General features: G+C 52.7%; 1 protein-coding gene across 1 annotated transcript in view; it reads right to left on the reverse strand.

The window, feature by feature from the left end:
• GSDMA (gasdermin A) overlaps nt 1-2,207 on the reverse strand; it is a 15,193-nt gene extending 12,986 nt beyond the window's left edge. Inside the window, exon 1 of the mRNA XM_011929864.1 lies at nt 2,095-2,207. The gene's annotated coding sequence lies outside the window, so the exon portion shown is untranslated. The remainder of the gene's footprint in view (nt 1-2,094) is intronic.
• Between the last annotated feature and the right edge of the window lie 4,764 nt (nt 2,208-6,971).

Consider the following 6,971-nt stretch of genomic DNA (forward strand, 5'->3'; position numbering starts at 1 on the left):
CAGGATGGTCTCAATCTCCTGACCTCGTGATCCGCCCGTCTCGGCCTCCCAAAGTGCTGGGATTACAGGCTTGAGCCACCGCGCCCGGCCCACTTTCTTCTCTTTTCTTCCGAGACAGGGTCTTACTCTGTTGCCCAGGCTGGAGTGCAGTGACGTGATTACAGCTCACTGCAGCCTTGACCGCCAAGGCTTGATTGATCCTCCCACTTCAGCCTCCTGAGTAGCTGGGACTGCAGTCATGCACTTGGCTAATTTTTAAATCTTTTTGTAGAGACAGAGTCTCACTATGTTTCCCAGGCTGGTCTCAAACTCCTGGCTCAAGTAATCCTCCCAACCCAGACTCCCGAAGTGCTGGGATTACAGGTGTGAGCCACTGCGCCTGGTCTAGAGCATTTATTTAGCAATGGAAGTAAAGCTTTCTCTCACACTAGGGACTAGCAATAGCCAGGGTCCGAGGACACCAGGGGAGGGAAGGAGATGCTGCTGGCACCAAGGGCCGGGGTGGTCAAGCTGTTCACCTGCCCCAGTTGCCCTTTCTGTGTGTGGGGTACACTTCCCTGCACCCTGTTCTTCCCTTGTATGTGCCTCCCAGCTCACAGGTATCAGTAGACCCACTCCCCTCTCACAGCCCCTGGGGGATGCCTGGATCCAGATTTTTGTTTTTTCTTTTTGAGATGGAGTCTTACTCTGTTGCCCAGGCTGGAGTGCAGTGGTGCCATCTCGGCTCCCTGCAATCTCCACCTCTCGGATTCAAGCGATTCTCCTGCCTCAGCCTCATGAGTAGCTGGGACTACAGGTGTGCGCCACCACACGTGGCAAATTTTTGTATTTTTAATGGAGACAGGGTTTCACCATGTTGGCCAGGCTGGTCTCAAACTCCTGACCTCAGGTGATCCGCCCTCCTTGACGTCCCAAAGTACTGGGATTACAGTTGTGAGCCTCTGTGCCCAGCCAGGATCCAGGCATTTTGGTGCTCCTCACCTTTGCCCCCTCTGCTTACAACACCCCTTCGAGATCTGAAGACTCCCTAGTCCTCCTCTAACACTCAATTCAGGTCACCTCCTGGGACCTCTTCCCTCAGTCCTCCAGGCAGCTGGTGACTGTATCTGTGTTTCCAAAGCGCTCTTCTGATGTCCCTTCCTGTTATGATCTGCTCACCTGACCCTCTCAGCTCCTCGTCTGTGACTTCCCAGAGGGCAGGAAATGGGTCTTAGTCACCTCTGCAGCGGCAAGTACCACACCTGGCACAGAGTTGGAGCTTGGCAAATGTGTGTGGAAAAAACCAATGAATGTGGCCCCGAGAGATGTGCGCTAGGATGAGAGGGCCCTGGATAATGTGGGACCCATGGAAACCTGAGAGGCAACATCTTTTTTTTTTTTCTTTTTGACATGGAGTTTCATTCTTGTTGCCCAGGCTGGAGTGGAGTGGTACGATCTCGGCTCACTGCCACCTCCACCTCCTGGGTTCAAGTGATTCTCCTGCCTCAGCCTCCCAAGTAGCTGGGATTACAGATGGCTGCCACTGTGCCCAGCTGATTTTTGTGTTTTTAGTAGACACAGTGTTTTGCCATTTTGCAGGCTGGTCTTAAACTCCTGACCTCAGGTGATCCGCCCACCTCACCCTCCCAAAGTGCTGCGATTACAGGCGTGAGCCACCACGCCTGACCTGAGGGTCAGCATATTAAGTCTCTGTCTTTGAAGTTTGAGTCCAGGTGCTCTGGCTGGGTGGCCAATCGGCACACCCCAGTTATCCCCGTGGGTGGAAGAGGCCACAGCAGCTGGCGTGGAAGCACCCCACATCCACCACGGGCACTTCACAGCAGCGGGGGGCAGGAAGCACGGCACAGATGTGTAGGGCTGTTCTGCCAGACAAACTCCTGGTGCTACCTGGGTGCACCTGGGGAGGGCTTGGGCAACGGCAGCCTCCTCTTCACTGGTGAGATGCCCACAGGCCTGCCTCTCCCTTCCCTCCCCAAGGCCTATCGGGATACTTATCCCACTGGACTCCAGGGGAGTTCCATGCCCTTCTTGGTCCACCCATCTCCCTGTGTCCCCAGAGCACCCCTGCCTTCCCTGCTGTCATCAAGTTCTTACCTGGGAGTGGGGCTTGGTCCTGTCCAGCAGCTGGGTCTGGGGTGAGGGCCTGGGGCTTGCTGGGTCTGTAGGTTGAGAGGATGACGGTCCCTTGTCAGGACAGCCTGCTTTATGCAGGGACAGAGGCTTCCAGGGACCCCGCCTGCCCTAGTGACCCCACCCACCTCCTGCTCCACTTCCGGGAGAACAGCATCAACCTGTTCCATGTGTGCCCTGGCCTCCTGAGGGCTGAGGGGGTGGATAGGGAGCTGCCAGGCAGATGCCAGCGTGGGTGGGGGTAGCCAAGGCTGATAGAGAGGTGGCAGCTGGAGGATGGCTTGTGGATTGAGAGGAGAGGAAGGCAGGTGCCTTTGGAAGGAGTGCAGAGGGAGGCAGTGGGAGTGTGTGTGTGTGTGTGTGTGTATGTAGTTTGGGTGACCAGGGATGACCAGTGACCAGGGATGGCATCTCTGTTCTGTCATCATCACCGTCATTGGGGAGCATCTTGGATTCATGGGGGGTCTGCGGGTGTCCTGGGATAGGGAGTCCTGTATGTCCACACATTCTAGCAGAGAGCAGAGCATCTGCAGCACTGCCCTCCATCCTGGGCTTGTCAGCCTGTGTGTATTGCTGCCTAACTCCATTTGTTTTAGCTACATAGACATATCTCTGATACCGCTAGAAGCAGATGTCTGAGTAGGCAGAGATGGAGTTAGACCAAATGGGTTTCTGTTATTTAGTGTTCAGCATTTCTGCTCCTCACGGAATATTGTATACACACATAAGCATATCGGTAGGCAGGGGCACAGTGATATTCGTGGAAAAGCCCAGGAGGCTTGTCGTGGGCTTTCAGATGTCGCACCGAGGTCGCTCAGGTCCTCCTCTTAGCTTAAATCTCTGCCTAGAAGGAATTTTAAAGAAATTCCAAATTTTGCCCACATGGTCACATTGCTAGAGGACAGAATAAGGGACTTACAAGCAAGGCCCGTATAGTGTTGGGCTACGTGGCCATGCATGTGTGCAGGTATAACCTGACACAGCTGAGCCTGCCTGCTCCCACCCTGAGGCTCTTCTCAGTACCACTCATCGAAAAAGAAACGCAACCCTGAACGCTGTGAAGAGTAAATCCCATGTGTGTGTTTTTTTTTTTTTTTTTGAGGCGGAGTCTCGCTCTGTCGCCCAGGCTGGAGTGCAGTGGCCCAATCACGGCTTACTGCAGCCACCCAATACTTCATCCTCCTTCCACAGCTCCAGCCATTCCGGCAATCAAACGTCCCTCCTCCTTAGGAGAGGCAGAGGTAGGGGCTTGAGTGTGTGGGAAGGTTGTCATTAGGCCGCGTGCGGTGGCTCACGGCTGTAATTCCAGCACTTTGGGAGGCTGAAGTGGGTGGATCACCTGAGGTCAGGAGTTAGAGACCAGCCTGGCCAACATGGGGGAAACACCATCTCTACCCAAACTACAAAAATTAGCTGGGCATGGTAGCAGGCGCCTGTAATCCCAGCTACTTGGGAGACTGAGGCAGGAGAATCGATTGAACCCGGGAGGCGGAGGTTGCAGTGAGCCGAGATCACACCACTGCATGCCAGGCTGGGCGACAGAGCAAGACTCCGTCTCAAAAAAAAAAAAAAAAGGTTGTCGTTAGTCATCTGGTCCCTATCACAAGCACATATTTAAATAGAAACCTGTTGTATGTGTTATAGTCTTTTCATCTCTGTCTGTTTTCCTGGTTCTTCCTGGATTTCCACCTCTTCCTCCCTGTAACTCTCACTACAGTGACGTGATGCCTGCGTGTCAGCATACAGTCCTGAGGCTGTGCAGTCTCCTATACTTTAATCAGCTCCAGGGAAGGTGGTCCCACTCCCACCCTCTCACCAGCATAGCATTGCCTCAGTCAGACTTTTGGGAGTTTCTTCCCAGTGACTACCCTTCTCCCACTGGCTGCAGGCCAAGGTTCCTACTCTAGTGGATTCTGCAAAGATCTGGAGAACAGTGGCATCTAAAAGCCACACGTGGCTCTGCTCTCCCTGAGGACCCGCAAAGCCCATCTAGTCAGCTTTTTCTTCTCTGACTGGGAAGTCTTGCTTCTCTCATTTCTTCCGCCTTCGCTCTGATCTCAGAGCACTCTGCCCGGCCTGTGCCACACTCCTGGTGTTGTCCTGACCCTGCCTGCACCGCATTGCCCCATTCCCCCAGACTGCCTACTGGTATTATTCCAAGCAGGGGACTTGGTGGGTTCAAGGCAGGGAGGGGATATATGGGCTTGCGGGGTCAGCCAGATTGAAGTTCTTATGCTTTTGGAATGAAAAGATCCACATTTAGGCGTGTCTTGGTGGTGCTCCTTCCTCCCATCCAGGGTGCCCTGCCTCTTTTTCTTTCTTACTTATTTATTTATTTTTTTGAGATGGAGTCTCACTCTGTCTCCCAGGCTGGAGTGCAGTGGTGTGATCTCAGCTTACTGCAACCTCTGCCTCCTGGCTTCAAGCAATTCTTCTACCTCAGCCTCCCGAGTAGCTGGGATTACAGGCACATGCCACCGCTCCCAACTAATTTTTGTATTTTTAGTAGAGGCGGGGTTTCACCATGTTGGCCAGGCTGGTCTCGAACTCCTGACCTTGTGATCCACCTGCCTTAGCCTCCAAAAGTGCTGGAATTACAGGCGTGAGCCACTGTGCCTGGCTGCATGTTTTTCTTTTCTTTTCTTTTTCTTTCTTTCTTTTCTTTTCTTTTCTTTTCTTTTCTCTTCTCTTCTTTTCTTTTCTTTTCTTTTCTTTTTGAGACAGGTTCTCACTCTGTTGCCCAGGCTGGAGTGCAGTGGTGCAATCATGGCTCACTGCAGCCTTGACTTAGGGATTTTCTTGTCTCAGCGGCCGCTCCCTGCTCCCAGTACCTGGGACTATAGGCATGTGTCACCATGCCTGGCTTTTTTTTTTTAATTTTTGAGATGGAGTCTCGCTCTTGTTGCCCAGGCTGGAGTGCAATGGCGTGATCTTGGCTTACTGCGCCCTCCGCCTCCTGGCTTCAAGCGATTTTCCTACCTCAGCCTCCCAAATAGCTGGGATTACAGGCATGCAGCACCATGTTCAGCTAATAATTTTTTGTATTTTTAGTAGAGACAGGGTTTCACCATGTTGGCCAGGCTGGTCTCGAACTCCTGACCTCAGGTGATCTGCCTGCCTCGGCCTCCCAAAGTGCTGGGATTACAGGTGTGAGCTACCACCCCCGGCCATGCCTGGCTAGCTTTTTTTTTTGGAGACGGAGTCTAGCTCTGTCACCCAGGCTGGAGTGCAGTGGCGCGATCTCGGCTCACTGCAAGCTCCGCCTCCCGGGTTTACGCCATTCTCCTGCCTCAGCCTCCCGAGTAGCTGGGACTACAGGCGCCCGCCATCTCGCCTGGCTAGTTTTTTGTATTTTTTTTAGTAGAGACGGGGTTTCACCGTGTAGCTCAGGATGGTCTCGATCTCCTGACCTCGTGATCCACCCATCTCGGCCTCCCAAAGTGCTGGGATTACAGGCTTGAGCCACCGCGCCCGGCCCCTGACTAGCTTTTTAATTTTTTGTAGAGAAGAGTCTCCCTATGTTGCTCAGGCTGGTCTTGAACTCCTGGGCTCAAGCAGTCCTCCTGCCTCAGTCTCCCAAAGTGCTGAGGTTACAGGTGCACTGCGCCCGGCCTGGGGCAGAATTTAAATTGTACTGGCGGATATTTAAGTTAGACTGCCTTGTAAGGACGCTTCAGTTCAATTAAAAGACACTTAATGCCGAAGCAGGAGGTCATGTGGTGAGTGCTGCTCAGGTAGGCGGTAAGCTTTGCTCTCTATCTCCCTCTGGTGGTCAATCAAGGTAGTGATGGACAATGATCACCTCTGATTTAGAGACCAAGCTTGTGACTATGTAGGGTTACTAGGAGATGGAGATCAGGAGAGGGAATTGACTTAGGAGAGGAAGCCCCAGGCACCTGCCCGGTGGGACCCTTTCTGTCTCTCTGACCCATGCAGTGCACTGCAGACAGACACAGACATTGGCATAGGGTATTATTTCCTTACTCATTTTCCCTTTTATTATTGTTTTTGTTGTTGTTTTTTCAGACAGCCTCACTCCGTTGCTGGCTGGAGTGCAGTGGCACAATCTCAGTTCACTGCAACCTCCACCTCCTGGGCTCAAGTGATTCTCCTGCCTCAGCCTCCCGATAGCTGGGACTATAGGTGCACACCACCACACCTGGCTATTTTTTGTGTTTTTAGTAGAGATGAGGTTTCACCACATTGGCCAGGCTGGTCTCGAACTCCTGGCCTCAAGTGATGCGCCCGCCTTGGCCTCCCAAATTTCTGGGATTACAGGTGTGACCCTCCTTTTTGTTATTGTTGATTTTCCCCTCAGCAAGGGGCCAGAGGAAACAGAGAAAAGTAGATTATTGGCGTTCATGGAAGTCACAAACTCTGGCCAGAATGGGAAGAAGCTGGCACTCTGGGAGTTGGGAGGGCAAGGAGAATGTTGTAGGATTTGGAGCCTACTTGAAGGGTGCAGGATAACTGGAGCATTTGCAAGAAGTGACCCCTTACATGAACATATTCCCAGACCTGCCCTGAGCAAAAGGAGATGGAATGGTAATGGCTAGGGATGAAGACAGGCTGGGCCAGGGCATGACTGCCTGGTGGAGGTGCAGGAAGAATGCTTCCCAGGGATGCTGTGTTTTATCTCTTATATGGGAGGTTGGATGTTTGGGGGTGCAGATCACAGATTGTGAGCTATACTTCCATAAATTCTCCTTTCTGAGCAGAGTAAAGCTCCCAGACTCTTTCCTTATTCTCTAAAAAACTTTAGCCGGGCGCGGTGGCTCAAGCCTGTAATCCCAGCACTTTGGGAGGCCGAGACGGGCGGATCACAAGGTCAGGAGATCGAG

Source organism: Colobus angolensis, unplaced genomic scaffold (genome assembly GCF_000951035.1).
Source record: "Colobus angolensis palliatus isolate OR3802 unplaced genomic scaffold, Cang.pa_1.0 Scaffold83, whole genome shotgun sequence".
Lineage (NCBI taxonomy): Eukaryota > Metazoa > Chordata > Mammalia > Primates > Cercopithecidae > Colobus > Colobus angolensis.